Consider the following 18347-nt stretch of genomic DNA (forward strand, 5'->3'; position numbering starts at 1 on the left):
CATCCATTGATGGACACCCAGGTTGCCTCCATATTTTGGCTATTGTAAATAATGCTGCAATGAACATACAGATGAACATGTCCTTTCAAAGCAGCGTTTTGGGTTTCTTGGGATAAATACAAACAGTGGGATTACTGGGTCCTTCTTTGTCTCTTGTTATAGCCTTTGTTTTAAAGTCTATTTTGTCTTGTCTAAGTATTGTTACCCCAATTTTTTTATTTGTTTCCATTTTCATGAAATATCTTTTTCCATCCCTTTACTTTCAGTCTGTGTGTGACTTTCAAACTGAAGTGAAGCCCTTGTAGGCAGCATATGTAAGAGTTTTGTTTTCTTATCCATTCAGATACCATATGTCTTTCGATTGAAACATTTGATCCACTTACATTTAAAGTAATTGTTTATAGATATGTAGCTATTGCCATTTTATTATTCATCTTTTGCTCTGTTTTTTTCTTCTTGTTAAGGAAGTCCCTTTAACATTTCTTGTCATATTTGTTAGCTTTTTCTTGTCTGGGAAGCTCTTTTTCTCTCCTTTGATTCTAAATGATAGCTTTGCTGGGTAGAGTAATCTTGGTTGTAGGTCCTTACTTTTCATCACTTTGAATATTTCGTGCCAATCCCTTCTGGCCTGCGAAGTTTCTGTTGGGAAACCAGCAGACAGTCTTATGGTAGCTCCCTTGTAGGTAACTAACTGCTTTTCTCTTGCTGCTTTTAAGATTCTCTCTTTGTCTTTAACCTTTAGCATTTTAATTACATGTCCAGGTGTAAGCCTGTTTGAATTCATCTTCTTTAGAATTCTCTGTGCTTTCTGAGCTTGTATGTCTATTTCCTTTGCCAGGTTAGGGAAGTTTTCCATCATTATTTCTTCAAATAGATTTTCAATTCCTTGCTCTGTCTCTTTTCTCCTTCTGATACCCCTGTGATGCAAATGTTGTTATGCTTGATGTTGTCCCAGCGGTCCCTTAAACTATCACCATTTTTTTTTATTCCATTTTCTTTTTGCTATTCTGATTGGGTTTTTTCTGCTACTGTCTCTTCCAAGCTTATTTGATCCTTTGCTTCATTTAATCTACTGTTGAGTCCCTCTAGTATATTCTTAATTTCAGTTACTGTAGTCTTCATTTCTGACTGGTTCTTTATGTTTTCTATCTCCATGTTTATGCTTCCTATGTCTTTGATAAAGTTCTCATTGAGATCATCGAGCATCCTTATAATTAGTGTTTTGAAACTGCAACCAGTAGATGACTTGTCTCCATTTTGTTTTGTGCCTTTTTTGGAGCTTTGTTCTCTTCTTTCATTTGGGACATGTTTGTCTCCCTGTTTTGGCTGCCTCCCTGTCTTTGTTTCTATGTATTGGGTAGAGATGCTATGTCTCCCAATCTTAGTAGCGTGACCTTTGGTAATAGGAGTCCTGAGGGGCTCAGTGGTGCGGTGTCCCTTGTCACCCGAGCCAGGTGCTCCAGGTGTGTCCCTTATTTGGGCTGTGGGTACTCTCCTGTTATAGTTGAGTTTTGATTACTGTTGGCACCTCAATGAGAGGGATTGACCCTCAGGCTGATTGATAGTGAGGACTGGTTGTGACTACAGTGAAAGAGCAATTGTGCAGGGACTAACCCTACAAAGCAGGATTTGCTTTATCAGGGCTGTGTTGCCTGCCCAGTCTTCCCTTTGGGTGTCATTTGTGGGGGTGATTGGGTTGTACTCTGGTGTGGTCTGAAGCTGGCCTCTGAGTGTGTTGGTTCTGAGGCCTCTTGGGAGGGGCTATGTTGCAGGTCAAGTTCAGCAACTGCCTGTGCCATGCCTGGGGCCACTTGGTATGAGCTACTAAGTGATCTTTAGATGGTTGCTGTTTGTGCAGGGCTTGGAGGTATCTGGGAGAGACTGAGCTGGGAACCAAGGCTGGATGCTGCTAGTGCCAGGCTTGGGACTGCTTAGCAAGAGGTATGGGGCATGGCAAAGTCAGATACTGCTTGTTTAGGGTTTGTGAACCTTTGAAAGGTTTTAGGAACGTCCTTAGCATGAGCCAAGACAGGACATTTGTATGGAAAAGCCACTAGAAGCTGCTTGGGTGGGCCCACAAGTTGGGTGGGGTGGAGTTTCAGGGAATCACCAAGGTAGGGCAAACAGGGTTAACCACGTTGATGGAGACTCAGATATGGTGTCGGCCTTCATCTGTACACTAGGTCAAGGGAGTGCTCAACAAAGGAACAATGGCTTCTGCCAGAACCTCTGTCTGGGAAGAAGCTGCTCCTCCAGCCCTTGTGCTGGAGCCAGACAATTCAGTTCCTCCCCATATGTCCCTGGTGCCTTTTGAGCTACTGCCCCAGTGCTGGAGCTAAGAGCCAGTGAGTTCATCAGTGAGTAAGACCATGCACAGGCCCTTTAAAGGGAATGCCTGGGATTCCAGCCGCCACAATCTCCACTGGTTCTCACACCCAACCAGAAGTTGTGAAGACTTCTCTTCCCAGCACTGGAACCCTGAGCTGCAGAGCCTGTTGTGGGGCTGGGATCCCTTGCTCCTCATGGGGTTCCTCCATAGCTGAGCTATCCCTCCCAATTTTAAAATGCCATATGTGGGTATGAGACCAGCTTGTTCCTCATCTCCACCCCTCCTATAAGTCTCAACATAGTTTCTTCTTTATATCCTTAGTTATAGGCATTTGGTTCAGTTAGAGTTTAGAAGATTCTCAATAATGGTTGTTCTGCAGTTTAGTTGTAATTTTGATGTGGTCATGAGAGAAGGCTAGTATAGCATTTATCTACTCTGCCACCTTGACCAAAACTTTGTTGTTTTGTTTATTTTTGTTTTTAAACAAAGACTTAGAAAACACAGATTTGCAATGCCCAAGAATTACAATTATTGACTTTCTCACCCCTAAAACTGATATTCTGAAATGTTCCCCTTTTTTGCCCTCCCTATTCCCTAGATTTTTACATCTTTGGATAACACAATTTAATAAAATGGGTGAGAGATAGGCCCTTTAGTAAAATGGATTAATAACATAGGTTAGATATAGGCCTTTCTTATGTAAAGTGAGATAAATATGTTTATGGAAAAGAAGGTGGGAAAGAGAACCTGCAAGAAGACCACTTTTAGGAAAAAAGAATATAGTAAGATGAGGATTTGGAAATTTATTTTCTCAAAGTTCCTATGTGCATGTACCTGTGGAAATTTTTGTATATACTTAATGTACACAGTTGTAAGATTGCTAGCCTAAAATAAGAAGCACAAAAAAAGCATCCCACCCCTCATTCTATACTACCTAGACTCATCTGCATTACCAAATTTATTTTTTAAAATTTTCAATTGCAGAAGAACTTAAATTAGATAATTGTCCACCTTTCATTCAGAAGAGACACTGAGGGAAGAGGAGTCCTAATGAAGGGAGAGGCCATTAGGAAGTAGGAAAGGGGGGTGGAGGTTTGTCCACAGTGGAAACTCTGAACAGATAGAAGGTACCATGAGAATACTAAGAAATGAAGAAAAAATGGCTATGGAAGAAAAATGAAAATTCAAACTTTAAAAATTTTGTTCAAATACTTGTGAACTTGCATTATACCCCTTAAAATCTCTAGCCACAGTTTCTAGTATGCTACATGATACCAGGAAAAAGACTGTCTGTGTTTAGCTTAATGCCAAGCAACTAATTAGATGGACTTTTCCATCAACCTTCTAACTAGGCCAAATATCTGAGTTTCCTGCCACTGGAGAGAGGTGGGCAGAAGTACGAAATAGTATTCATCTGATGGAAAGACCACCTCTATATCACACTAGTCCCATACCTACACACTTTGGGCAATACGGAGGCTTAAAAACTCAAGAGTCCGTAAAATGGACACCTCAACTACATATCAGACTATAATCACACTGAAATAAAATTTGCCACTCAAAACCTATTTTACCTAGTTCTGGAAAATCTCAGTGACCAGTTTTCTTAGTGTGGTCCTATTTGACTGATTCTTGTTGCCTTCGAGTAAAATAACCAACTTATAAGAATCCAGTGATTCTTCTCTGAATAAAACTAAGTAGGAACAAGGTCACTATGGTCACCTTTGAAGTACTCCTCTTGGGAAGCTATGCACCGATGCCAGCGCCTAGTCCACCCTGCAAAGCAATTTTGGAACTCTTCTTCTGGAATGGCCACCAGAGCTGTCGCCATGTTACCCTTGATGTCCTGAATGTCATAAAACTGTCTTTCTTTCAATATTTCTTTTATTTTTGGGTAAAGAAAGAACTAATTGGGGGCCAGATCAGGTGAATAGGCAGGGTGTTCCAATACAGTTATTTGTTTACTAGCTAAAAACTGTCTCACAGACAGTGCCATGTGAGCTGGTGCATTGTCGTGATGCAAGAGCCATGAATTGTTGGAGAAAAGTTCAGGTCATCTAACTTTTTCATGCAGCCTTTTCAGCACTTCCAAATAGTAAACTTGGTTAACTGTTTGTCCAGTTGGTACAAATTCATAATGAATAATCCCTCTGATAGCAAGAAATGTTAGCAACATCATTGCAACAAGTTTCCAAACTTAATTGTCAGACCTCGTATTATAGTTATTCAGCATGAGGAAATGAATAACCAAAGGATTCCAGAGTTTCTGTGAATTTCCACAGGGACTGCTGCAAAGTAATGAAGGTTATTTTCTCATGAAACTGAGTACAAGTATTGACACAAGACAATAAGTGTTGTCTATGTACTATAAGGTCTCTCCCTGGTGTCTCCAGAATCTAGCTTCTCCAGGGACCATCCTCCTCTTCAATACTGCCATTTAGCCCTCCTCATTTCTACTTTAGTCTCCCAAAACCCTCCTGATCTTTAAAACCCCTTTCTATCAAAACAAGAATGGTTGTAGGTCAAACTTTTCTATTGTAGAATGGCCTTAAAGTTCTGAGAGTCTGGGGGCTAGCAGGAACATCAAAGGTTACCTAATTCACCCATTCATCAGACAGGTATGAAACTTATAAGAATTAAGGACTAACTGTACCTTCTCCACTTGACTAAGTGGTTAATGAGAAAACAGGATTATTAAATGCCTAATCAACTAAACAGTGCAGATAAAGACCCCATCCATAAATGTTCTTCTGGTTTTACACAACTTCCTATGCCTGTCCCTTTCTAAGGGCTGTACATTGAAAAGCAAACAATCATATTGCATATTTTCTAGGTGAAAGAAGCCATGTTTTCCTTTAGTGAAAAAAGGGTCTAGTGCACAGAAAAACAAAACAAGATGGAATTCCTCTGCATATAAAAGATCACGTAACAAAAGGACAAATAATTCTATGATTCTACTTATATGAAATACCTAGAATAGGCAAGTTCATAGAGACAGAAAGTAGAATAGTAGTTACTATGGGGGGGGCTGGGTTATTGTTTAATGGGTACAGAGTTTCAGTTTGGGATGATGTAAAAGTGCTGGAGATGGATGGTGTTGACTATTGTATGATTTTGTCAACGTACTTAATGCCATTGAATTGTATGATTTCAAATGGTTAAAACGGTAAATTTTGTTATGTATATTTTACCACAGAAGGAAAAAAACTTTAAAAAATCCCTTATAATGGCCTCTTCTGGCCTTAGGGTGCTCCCCCCACTTCCTGAATAAAGTGGAAATATCCTGAATGAACTGAAAAAGTTCACAGCCTGTATCAGGGCAGACCTAGAAAGTACCCAAAGTTAAAATACCAGATTTCCAACTGGCTTGCTACCAGAATAACCAAATTAATCATGTTAGAAATATCAGACTACCCAGCAAGATACCAGACAAGGAAAATGTTAGTGAAGTTTAGTAACCACTTACGTACCTTGATTAAAGTAATATCCCTTTGATTTAATAGTTAAAGTTGTGCTCTGTCCCATCCCAAACCCAGGTGATATAAGGAGGTGAAAATGTTCATAAGTGATTGGGTTAAGTGGGCCTGCTGTAAAATTCAGTTTTAGATTAGTGTTTTTCCACACTTCTTAGGACATGAGCAAATAAATATTACAATTAGAATTTAAATAGGATGAGAAGTCATGTTCTCAGCTCTAGTCATTTTATCTTGGTTTGGGGGAACAAATAAACTGGGTATATACCATTAATGTAAAAGTCAGAAAAAGATTCAATTTTGGGGGGTCATTAAGATACATGGTACATTTACATTCACATGGAAGCACTCTTGCACATGTGTGCCAAGATAAGTGTAAAAGGTTTCCAAATAAGCACTCTTTGTAATAGCAAAACATGGGAACCAATTCAAATGCCCATCAGTAAGAAACAAGATAAATTGTGAAATATTTGCCAAGAAATACTATAGTTACATGCAGCAATATGGGTAATTCTCAAAAAATTAATGTTGAGTTTTTTGAAAGTGAGAATATTATATATACCCTTTTAATAAATCAAAAATAAGCCAACCTACCAGCATACTATTTTGAACTACATATGTATTTCATAAAACTGTTTTACAATAAAACCAGAGAATGATTAACAGAAAATTCAGGGTTGGGAGGGACACGGAGAATGGCATAAGAGAAGGGCACAAAGCAGGATGCAACGGTATAGGTAATAACCTAGTTCTTTTTTTGTAGCTTTCTGTTTATTTTCTTTAATAGCTTAACTGAGATATAACTCACATATGATACAATTCACCCATTTGAAGTGTTTAATTCAATGATATATGCAACCATCACCACAGTCAAATTTAGAACATTTTCGTCAGCTCAAAATAAAACCTTGTATCCTTCCTTTATCACCCCAACCCTCCCCACCCCCCGCCCTGCTTCCCTAACCCCCAGCCCTAAGCAACCACTAATTGACTTTCTGTCTCTATGGATTTCCCTGTCCTGGACATTTTCATATGAACAGAATCATATGATATGTTTTTTTCTCTGTGTGTGTGACTAGCTTTTTTCACTTCCAATAATGTTTTCAAGATCCATACACATCGTAACATGTATCAGTACTCATTCCTTTTTATGGCTAGATAATATTTTATTGTGTGGATATACCACATTTTGTTTATCCATTCATCAGTTGATAAACATTTGGTTGTTTCCCCTTTTGGCTATTATGAATGGTGTTGGTATAAATATTTGTATATAGGTTTCTGTGTGGATATATGCTTTTATTTCTCTTGGATACATATACTTCAAGTGAAATTGCTTTATTATATGGCAACTCTATTTTTAACTTTTGAAAAAGTTTCCCAAACCGTTACATCATTTGATATTCCCACTAGCAGTGTATAAGGATTCCAATTCCTCCACTTCTTCGCCAACACTTATCTGATGATGTTTTGAACCTAGCCATCCTAGTGGATGTAAAGTGGTATCTCATTGTGGTTTTGATTTGCATTTCTCTGATGAATAATGATGTTGAGCATCTTTTCATGCGCTTAGTGGCCATTGCTTTGGAGAAATATCCATTCAGATCCTTTGACCATTTTTATATTGTGTTATTTATCTTTTATAAATTGAGTTGTAAGAGCTCTTTATATGCATTAGATACAAGTCCCTTATCACATATACGCTTTTAAAATATTTTCTCCCATTTTGTGGGTTATCTTTTCACAATTATCTAGTTCTTAAGCCCTAGTTTTTAAAGCTATGTGATGGTGTCACAGTGGGTCATTTGAATATAATGTTTATAGCTTACATAAACTTAGAATATTATTGATATATATAAAATATTACATAATTAAATAACTTAAAAAAATCCTCATTCATAAAGACATCTGTTAGGTGAATTCAAGGCCAAACAAAACACTATAATGCCCTAAATAAGCTAATACTACTTTTGAAGGCATTTAACTTAACTCCCAGGTATGACTTAAGCACTAGGAGAATCTGGCCCACTAATCCTTTGGAAACGTTCATCTTTAAACTCTGTCACATGTAGGGGGGATTAGCAACCTACTACCAACAGGATAAACCTCCCCCCCACCTTCCTGTTTTTCTGTCTCCTGTCTTCTCTCAACCTAAGAATGATTATTACATTTTTTAATGCTTGGGGGAAAAAAAGAAAAAGATGTTCCTACTGGTTAAAGTTACATGAGCTTCAAATTTCAGCATCTACAAATAAAGTGAAATGCAACCACACCATGCTTGTACGTATTGCCTATGGCTGCTTTAAGCCACAATGGTGCGGTTGAGTAGTTACTAAACAGACCACACGGCCAGCACGGCCTACATATTTACCAACTAGCCCTTTACACAAAAAGTTTGCCAAACCTTTCACTATATCAACAAATTTGACTTCTCACATCAACAGTGAGCAGCAGAAATCTATTTCCTACCAGCTAAGACCAACTTGATGGTCACCTTCATGATTTCTCATAGTTAATTTCTTTTTCTCTTTAGCTTTAATATTTATATGACACCTTGATTCTAACTTTATTAAGGATTTTTAGATTTGTGGATTTGTGGAATTTCCTTGCAAAATATGCAATTTCAAGAAGTCATGATCCAGCCACACTCAAACTATTGAGTTAGTTTAATAAACTTTTATCGTCTCCTCATTACATGCTGTGACTCAAATACTGTTTCGTGCTCTAAGAACTACCAAAACCCCAACCATGTCCTCAAGAGGTTTACAGTATAGCCTATAAGAACCATTTCCCCAAACATCACTCCACTGTTGTAATCTTACATTAAATGAGCTTAGATATTTTATCCCAGAATTCTAAGGCATTCTTTAAATTAAAAAATATATATATATATTCACAATTGAGAAACAGTGCTGTGTAAACAGTTCTGGTAAACTAAGGTGCGCAAGTCGCATAGGCTTCTGCTTTCCCAAGACTATATAATCAAAGGTTCTTGATCTTTTTTGCTAACTATTCATCTCCTCTTGGCCATTTGGACCTAATCCTAGTTCAGTCTCCTAAATGCAGTCACCCATATTTACTCGTTGTAAAGAATGCATCCATTAAAGTACCGCTAAAACTTGCAGGCTATTTGTGATGCCGGACACCACTCTGATGAGAGTAAAGGAAACACCACCCGCACATGTGATTATTAACCCTAAAAATGATAATAACGCCGATACTGCCAGGAACAACTCCCTTTACCCAAAGCAGCAGTGGTGAGGTGACCTTTTCCAAGCTGTCCCTCAGTGCCTCAGTTGCCTTTGCATTTTTTTTTTACAATGACACACTGACTCAAGTCAGGTCCTGCAGAGAAGCCAGGGCTGTTTTTTTCCAGCCCTGATGGAGGTGGCTGTGATCAGATCCAGTCTAATGACAGCCCCTATCCCCGCACACACGCTTCCCTGTGAGGCTCAGAGCCCAGCGGACGAGCATCGCAAAGTTAGCGAAGCCTGGAGCGCGAGGCCGCCGCCGCCAGTCCAGCCGCAAACCCCCTCCGAGCGGCGGGAGGCACCTTGAACCGGGGTCGGTCGCGGGGGCAGGGCGCGCCGCTGCGCTGACCCAGATGAGGAGGCCGCCCCCGCCTGCGCCCCTGCGCCCCAGGCATCCGGCCCCGGCCCCCGCTAGGGTCCTCGCGCCAGGTCCCGGGTGTCCAGTCCCCACAGACATCCGCACAGCCTTTCTTCCTCGCGCGCCGCCGCCGCGTCCCGGCCCCTCTGCACCCCACCCATTCCTCGCAACTTCGGAGCGCCGGCCACGGGCGCCCCCCGCACCTGCCTCGCCGGCCTTCTCCTCCCTCGCCCTGCCCAGCAGCTCCAGGATTACCTGCTTGGATGTCTTGGGGTTTTGTTCTCGACGATGCAAATCCGTGTTCGGTCACTCGCACCCTCCTCCCGCCTACCCGCCTCCCCTCCTCCTCCCCCCTGAAAGTCGGTGTCAGTCACGCTGCTCCAGGGGAGAGTCGCCGGCGGCTTCCGGAAGCTCCAAATACAGAGAAGCCGTGGGGGGGAGTGAGAGCAAAGCTGCGCGGGTGGGGAGTAGAAATAAAGGGCAGCAGAGAGGAAAGGGGGATCGAGAAAAGGAGGGGCAGATGGGCCTTGGGAGAAAAGCAAGGGAGATAGGGAAGGAGAGGAGGGCAGAGAGAGCCTGCCAAGCGCCAGGCTATGAAAGAAATGAAACTGCATCAGACAACATTGCAACGATCCAGGAAGCTCCTGGCAGAAGGAGCCACGGATAGATTAGACTTCCAAGACTTGTGCAGAGAAATGAGGGGTTCTTGGGAAGCAAGAGTCAGGCCTGTGTGTCCCCCAACCCCGGTACATGGAAAGAGGCCCTGGCAGGAAAAGGAGTGGACATCTAATCCTTTAGCATCAAGTTCAGGTGAACTCATATCTTGAAACAACATTTTAAAAATGTATTTACATACAGCATCTTGAAAAGGAAAAAAAAAAGCTTGATTATTTAAAAACAAACGTACCCCAAACCAATCTACTTTTTAAGCGTGTAAGTTTGTGACCATTTCCCCATTATATATTAATTATAATTACAAAATTGGAGGCATTTTACTTTTTTGCTCAAACTATTAGAAGGAAAACATTGATTTTCAATTTTCATCAGTTTATTTCAATGTTCAAAAGTGGAGTTGAAGCTCTTCATTGAATGAACATCAGGAAAATAAATCAGAGGAGAGAAAATGGGGAGGGTGTAACTGATACTTTTTAAAGCAAAATTTCTAAGTAAACACAAGGATGAATGTCTAAAAAGCCAATATTTTGTGTTGATGTTAAAATTGCAGCTAATTCAGTTCAGCATTACAAGGCTTATTCTGACCCCATAGGTCATGACTTAAATGAAAGTCATTCTTATTACACATTGCTCTTGGTTAACAGTGGTGATGGAGTGCCTCTTTGCTCCCTTTTGTCTGGAAAGAAAGGAAACAAAATGACAAATGAGAAATGAATGCATATATTGCATACGAGTATATCCAGAACCAGTGCCATCTCTTTCATGCACATGCCTTGCATTTGGTAGGTATTCAATACATTTATACTGAAGAATGAATGAATGAAGTATATATGTATTTAGAACATTTTATTCTAGGAATGCAAAAAATAATATATCCATAACAACTAATTTGTACAGGTTCACAGGAAACTTCCAAGCATCTAATATGACTTTATTTTTCCTAGCATTGACTTCAACAAATATTAATAGAGCATTTCCTCTAGCTAAGTGTATTTTGCATTGGGGTATCAAGTATTATGGAGTATAAAGGTGAATAAGGCACAAATCCTGTCCTTAGATTTATAATATAGTAAGCAGATGAAGAGAGTATAAAAATAACCGCAGTGTAAGGAAGACTGCAAAAAATATCCTAAGAGAAGCATGAACAAAGTTCTGTGCACGTGCAGAAAAGAGGCAGGTTGTTTCTAGTACTGGGGTAAGAGAATGCATCCTGGTGGAGAGTCGAGCCTTCAAGGAGAAATTAAATAGTAAGTAAGAGTGGACTGTGTGGGAAGGACACTCAAGATGAAAGGTGAGCAGGGACGAAAGTGGAGAGATGATAAAGGATGGGAAATGTATGAAGGACAGTCAGTGAGTTTAGCTAGAATGGAGAGTTGTGGGAACCAAATCTGGGAAGGAAGGGTAGGTTCCAGCTGGTGGAATCCTCCAATTTTAGCCTAGGATGTTTGAACCCTAAGAGGCAGGAACTGGGGGACTATACACAGTTTTGCAGCAGAATCAGGGTAACAGTGGTTAATTTGGTGACGCTGCCTAGGGTTGGAAAGATAAAAGAGGCAAGGAAATCCTCAAGATCTTTCAGTTCTCCTTAAAATTCCAACCCAAACCTGCCTTTCTCCTTAGTAGATGATCTCATTATCTGCTGCAAAGGAGATCTGCTGATACCGTGTTAATTTCTACACCTTCAACTTTTCTCCGCACTATTTCATAATTTCTCCTCTCTTCCCTGCTCCTTAGATTTCATTTGAATTGATATCCCCTTCCTTGCCAAAGCTAATAATATTCTTGTCTTATGCCACTTGGGGCTCCTACTCTTACCTCTGAATCTCCTCCTCTCCATTGATTATTGTCCCCTTGGATTACACTACAATTGCCACCAGGCAGGGCTGCAACAAGAGCTAATAATATGGTAGACAGGTGGGGAAGAAGGGCTCATCATTGGAATGTCTCTACTGTTCTTCTGCCTTTCTTTATGTTAACACAACACTTTTAAGCTAACTATTGTACATGAAGAGGCTTTGCTAGAACCTTGACAGAGAGTAGGTGACTCAGACCTCAAAATTCATAGTCTATAAAGCTTATACAAGTATCAGATGGAATCCAGGCTTCCACGATGTCTTCCCAGGCTCTGCTCCTGGGGTGCAAATGCACTTGTGTATGAGTCTGACATGCAGGAGGCTAACCGTCTCTGTGCTGCTTGGTGAAAAGTTCTCCTCACAAGGGGTGTACTGGATGGAAACCAATACACCCCTAAGCTATGTTCTTGCTGGTGCACAGAGAGAGAATGAGTCTCGGGACTCCAAGTTGTGCCCTCAATGTATGCTGGGCCCCAGGTCTCTGTGAAGCTTGCGCTACCCACATGGCTGCTGACACAACTGAGATCAGATTATTGCCACTGTGCTATCTTACCTTAGCCTATTGGACCCTACCGCTATGGTCTCTTAAGGGCAAATGGAAAACTCCCAGTGAATACAGTGTTCTTTTCTGGAGATTTTCCCTGGCACATGAGGAGGAAAGGATAATGGTGTGCCTCCACCAATACACCTTCTCTAGAGTCAGAAGTTCTGAAGAACATGTTCCCCATCTGCCATAGGAGTTTGTATTTCATTTTAATGACTTCCAAGTGGAAGGTTATCAATGGCAATTTTACCAGTGGTTGATTCACACATTGTGGGTGCTGAAAACGCGGCACTCTCAGCAAACAGACTAATAACTATAGCTAAGATTTAATGAGCACTTACCATATGCCAAGTTCTATTCTAAGCATGTTATACGTATGTGTTAAATCGCCAGTCTTATGAGGAGGGTTCTGTTCTTACCTGCACTTTATAAATGAAGAAATGGGCATAGAGAGGTTTAGCCCCTTGCCTACGTAGCAAAGCAACATTAGTGAGTGGGATTTGGGATCCAGCAGTCTGGCTGGACTTTGTGCACTTAATCCCTACACTTTGTAGGAACAAATAGGAACGAATAGAAAACTACTACTGAATATCACAAAAACTTACTATGAGACCTGATACCTGAAGAGTCGTGATGGGATTGCTGTCTATGCATCACTAACAACACTTAGAAATAAAACTGATCCTGCTTCCATTGAGCTGATGTAACAGGAATGAATAAACCCGACTAAAGAAAATGGTAGAACTTTATAGTACCTCAGGGTGAGTTGTGCAGAGAAAGGGGAAGGGGAGTAATACTCTCTTGAATTTATGAGATAGAGACAAGAGTAAATTACATAGACAAAATTAAGTTAAGAGTGCCCCCTTCTCAGCAATACAAACTCCCTTGGCAGGGGTAGCAGGGAGTCCCTGATTACTTTGGGTGGAAGAATTCTTTACATTCTTTGTTCTCAAACAGGGAACCAGGGTAGCTCAGCGCATGCATCCTGACCCTCTTCCTCTGCACTGCCGCATTGGAACCTTGTGCCTGAGAAGTCAAAGACCCTGAAAACAAGTTTAAAATATTCCAGACTTTTGCCATGTGAAGGCCATAGTAAGGATTTCTATCTTCTTTATTTCCGTATGTCCTGACCCAGACACAGAACTCTGTGATGGCTATGCCCTGTGGTCTGATTTTCCCTGATACGTTAAACTGAGCTTCCACTTGACAGTAACAAGTATGGCAGAGCGGTCCACATCACATGGTCTGTACAACACCACCTCCATCACCCACCTTTCTCTCCACCACTCCCCACTCCCTAGCTTCCTTTGGCTACCCCTTGCTCTTCGTTACATAGTTTTAGAACATGGAAACAAGTTGGAGGTAGAAGCACATAGCCTTCCTTTTTCCTGTGTGAAAATCCTTAGTCATTATTTCAACGGCTCTGTCCACCTACAAATGGTGTAGGGGAGAGAAAGGGAGGGGCATGGAAGTTGAGTGGATGAACTATAAATAGAAGAAAGGGAAGGTGGACAGCACCAGTTTCCCCAGCACCACAGACACTAAAAATGACCCTTTGTTCAGTGATCTCTAGGATCTCCAAACAGGCTTCAGGAATCTATGAGCTCCATGAATTAATTATATGTAATGTTTTAGGTTTTGTACATTTTTCTGATAACATAATCCACACTTTTATCATTTTTTTGAGTCATCTATGTCTAAAAACTGATGGAGCTATCAATGATTTACAGAAGTACAAAACAAAGAAAAGTACCTTTTTCTGCCTTTTCTTTCCAAGTCCCTCAGCAAAGCCTCAGGTGAATATACACTCTGGTTCTCCAGAGCAGAGGTGAGAACAGGCTCATTCAGCAGAATCATCCAAGCAGATCATGTTTGGGATGTTTAACCTTTTGGGACCGTCTTCTTTTTTTAAAGGGCATCTTGTGATGGCCATACCTTAGCTCACAGAGATAACACTAATCTCAGGCAATGAGGTGGATGTGAGTGAGGTTCAGAGGCATTTGAGAAGATGAAGGGAGCTGGTGGACGCCACTCAAACCACAGGGTATGTCTCTAATAACCCACTTTATGGATAAGATTGTCCCTGAATGAAAATTTTATGTAACTAAAAATAGATAAGACCACTGGTCTTAAACCTACAGATTCTTTTTATATTTCCCTGACTCATTGGAGCTATACCTAAATACTCCAGTCCTCTTTTCCTTCATTGAATACTTTCGAAATTTACAGTTTCATTAAATTGCAAATAAATTACTGTCTCAATTTTTTTTCCCTTTGTTTTCAGTTTTCCATCTCCCCTATCTATATTTAAGTTCCTAAAAGCAGGAATATACTTATCTCAAATTTATTTTATATCATTATGCAATGCTAAGGAAAGGGCTACCCAGAATCTTTTTCTTGGCACATGTTGACCAGTTGCCTCTTTTCACCCATTAGCCAGGTACATGTGGACAACTGAACCCAGTGGCCCTAATCAAAGACAGTGCATGACATAAAATCGGTGGTCGGTAAACAGTTTTGTTGATTTGTTGAAACAAATCCAGATTTAAACTCAGAGCTCAGAGAAATAGACAAGTTTGTTCAAAATAGTACAGAAAATATAACTATAAACAAAAGTGTTTTATACTTTTCTTAATTCCAATTATTGGGAGGAAATAAGATAATGGCTTTAAAAACAGCCAGTAAGAGAATTATTATTTTCTAATTAAAAAAAAAAAAAAAAAAAAGCCAGATTCAAAAGTTTAGAGGTAGCCTAAGGGAGAGAGATTATCCAAGAGAATTTAAGAAACTTGAAAGCCAATTTGAATCCAGAGTGAGTACAGAAAAAGGTGCCAATATTGAATTCAACTCTTTTATTCTGAGTTTAAAGAAGGCTTAAGAAGGTGAAATTGCCTGAGGCCAATGGTTGATGAAGTTTATTAGTAAGAAGGCACACTTTGCATATTTTTCATTTTAATGTAGTATTTAAAAATAATGAAAATATAGAACAGATAAGAATAATCATATCATCCGAATAGAACATGTTAGCATTTGTATATTCTTTCATTTCTTTCCATATCTTCTACGTGGTATATTTTGTAGTTGTAAGTTAAAGATGAAGTCATAATATATAGCTAAAATAGAGAATTACATTTCAGTTTTTAAAATAAAATTATGTTTATTGAGTGGATTACTCTTTCTAATTTAATCATGGCGGAAGTAAGAGCTTATACTATTGCTATAAGATGGTCAGTTAATGATGATGAAGAAAGAAAAACTGAGGGATGTGGAGAAGTCTACCTAGAACTTAGCCAAAATTAACAACTCCCTTTTAAGTGACAGCAATGTTAAAATATCCATCCACCTCTCACATAGAAGGTGCTCAACAGATATTTGTTGAACTGAACATTGTCATACATAACACTCAGGGAACAATCTAGAAAATATGCATTGTCTGGAAGAAACTTTCATTGTTCAAAATAATATTAAACAATAAATATAATGATCAGTGGTCTATTATGAGTTTAATATTGTATATATAATTGTATATTGCTAATATTGTATAATATATATACAACATTAGCATGCTAATATTGTATAAATACAGAGTATGCTTAATACATATAAAATAAAGAGTGATTGAACTACAATTTTATGGAATTGTGATGACAAGTGGAAAATTCCAAAACAATAACTTCCTCCAATGAGATACATTCCCAGTCAGGGCACCTGAAAACTTTTTACAGTGAACAACTCTAGATATCCAACTTTATTCATATTTTAGCTAGACAGTCATCAACAAAACAGAGAGGATTAACTTTAAATAATTTTCCTAGTCAGATCTCCTACTTGGGAAATAGTATTCTATTGAGTTTTATGGATTCCTTAGTTTTGGGGGGAAACAATGCAATCCAGATTATGTATTTTGTAATGATCCTTAAAACAAAATAAAACAAAAAGACTTTTTAAAATTTGATCCTTCGTTTTGACAGCTCAGGAGCTTAGCTGATATGATCCGGTTGTTTCTCATCAAATGGAAGGGAGAGAATCATGAGTCATTTAGGTGTCTGATCTTCGTGAAGGGATGATCTAAGAGCCATGTTACCCTATTCTGGTTGGAGCAGAGAGCATCCGTCTCCTCCTTCTCTCCCCCACACTTCCATCCTAGATTATCTCCATCATCTTGTGACTAAAGGAGAAAATAGCTCCGCAGCTGTCAGTGGCTTTCTCAGCTGCCTACTCAAGAAAGTGATCACACAGAAGGAAATTCCTGAATTCAAGAAAAGGAGTCAACATGCAAACATTTGGTTACCCCCGCAGGCTTCTTCTGGCAGTAGTAGGGGCGGGGTACCTCTGTCTGCACCCACCGGAAGAGCTCTCTGGAGGATATGTGAAACTACCGTAAAGTCTTGGCTTTTTTGGTTATTCTTTTAGCTTCTGCATTACTGTTCTTTTGAATGAGATTTCATGTGGAACTAGACTGTTAGCAGCTGGGTTTCATCTGATACAGAGAGAGCATCCTTGTTCACTTTATGCCATTTCAGAAATTCTCTGGGTCCTGTCAAATTTGTTAAGAGTGCAAGCCTATTATCAGGAGGAAGGGAGCAGCTCTGACTGAGGAGCTGGGTCGGGCTCAGCATTGGCTCTTTTCCCAAGCCTCTGCTTTTGAGGGATCAATAAGGGCAGGAGCCTGGCGAAATTGGAGGCACAGTGACTGAGAGGAGAAAGGCAAGGATATCCATGGATCCATCTGGCAGTGCATCCCTAAAGAAGGCAGCAGGAAAGGTTTGTGGTCCTGTGCAGGGCAGAGAGGATAGACAGAGCCAGAGCCATGAAAGCCTGTGGTGCCAGGGTTGGTGAGACACGTGGCTGGCTGGGGTGGATGCCCTAGGGGCGGGGCGGTGTGAGGGAGTCTGGGACCATGGTGTGGCTGGAATAAAAACTTTCAAGTCCACCGTCCATGACCATGTGACACGTCTCACTGAAAGTAGTCCTGAATCTAAAATGGAAGAACCTAGAGAGGCTACATTTTTTATTTCATGTTTTAAGAATAAAAACATTAATGGGTGAAATTCTGCATTTTTGAAACTTTAATAAGTACCCATGTATACTGTTGTGGATTTCCCTAGTTGTGATGAAATAAAAGTGAATGAAATAAAATCAAGGGAACTTCTTCAAATGCCTGTGGGGAGAGGGCTGTCAACAGGAATGGGGAGAATTCTATAGCACAGAATGGAGTACAGTTTATATTTCCAGTTTCTGACATGAAGAAGAAGGAAGAGGAAGAGGAATCATCATTATCATTATCATCTTAAATCTAAGTTGATTTTGGAAAAAAAGTGATTAATTCCTTACTTCTCACAGATGTAGCAGTGAAAATTCATTCTTCATTCAACAAAACTTGCTCTTTAGACAAGTCTTGACTGATTTACTACAGCTTCATAAAATGTGTCAAAGAGACCTATAAGATAAGACCAGGCTGACTACATTTTTTTTTAAAGTAACTGCAGAAAAGTCTGAATAACTGTCTGGTGCCATTCCAATATGTCTGATGGTTGATAAGCCTTCTAAAATTATAATTATACACTTGAACTTTTAAAATTTGAATTATTGCATTTATTTAGCAGATGATTCAACCACAGCATGAAACTCTTTTAGTATCATGAACACCCATATTTTAAAATTGAATAACTGTATGTTTCTTTGTTCTAACTTCTATAACTCAGGAGAGATTACAGTGTCTGACTTTTCCTGTACTCGGGAACTTTGCATAAAGTCTAATGTGGTCATTAATAGAGATTGTAATGAAAAGTAACTATAGTCATACCCTCTTGTAATTGAAAAATGTCTGATGTCAGGAAGTAGCTGTCTTGCTGAAATGTTTA

The 18347-nt window shown here is 39.8% G+C and overlaps 1 protein-coding gene across 1 annotated transcript in view; it reads right to left on the reverse strand.

Moving 5' to 3' along the window:
* Nucleotides 1–9995, reverse strand: part of CAP2 (cyclase associated actin cytoskeleton regulatory protein 2) — a 142478-nt gene extending 132483 nt beyond the window's left edge. The window contains exon 1 of the mRNA XM_019743010.3: nucleotides 9667–9995. The gene's annotated coding sequence lies outside the window, so the exon portion shown is untranslated. The remainder of the gene's footprint in view (nucleotides 1–9666) is intronic.
* Between the last annotated feature and the right edge of the window lie 8352 nt (nucleotides 9996–18347).

This window comes from Rhinolophus sinicus, chromosome 14 (genome assembly GCF_057876585.1).
Source record: "Rhinolophus sinicus isolate RSI-liver-muscle chromosome 14, RSI-T2T, whole genome shotgun sequence".
Lineage (NCBI taxonomy): Eukaryota > Metazoa > Chordata > Mammalia > Chiroptera > Rhinolophidae > Rhinolophus > Rhinolophus sinicus.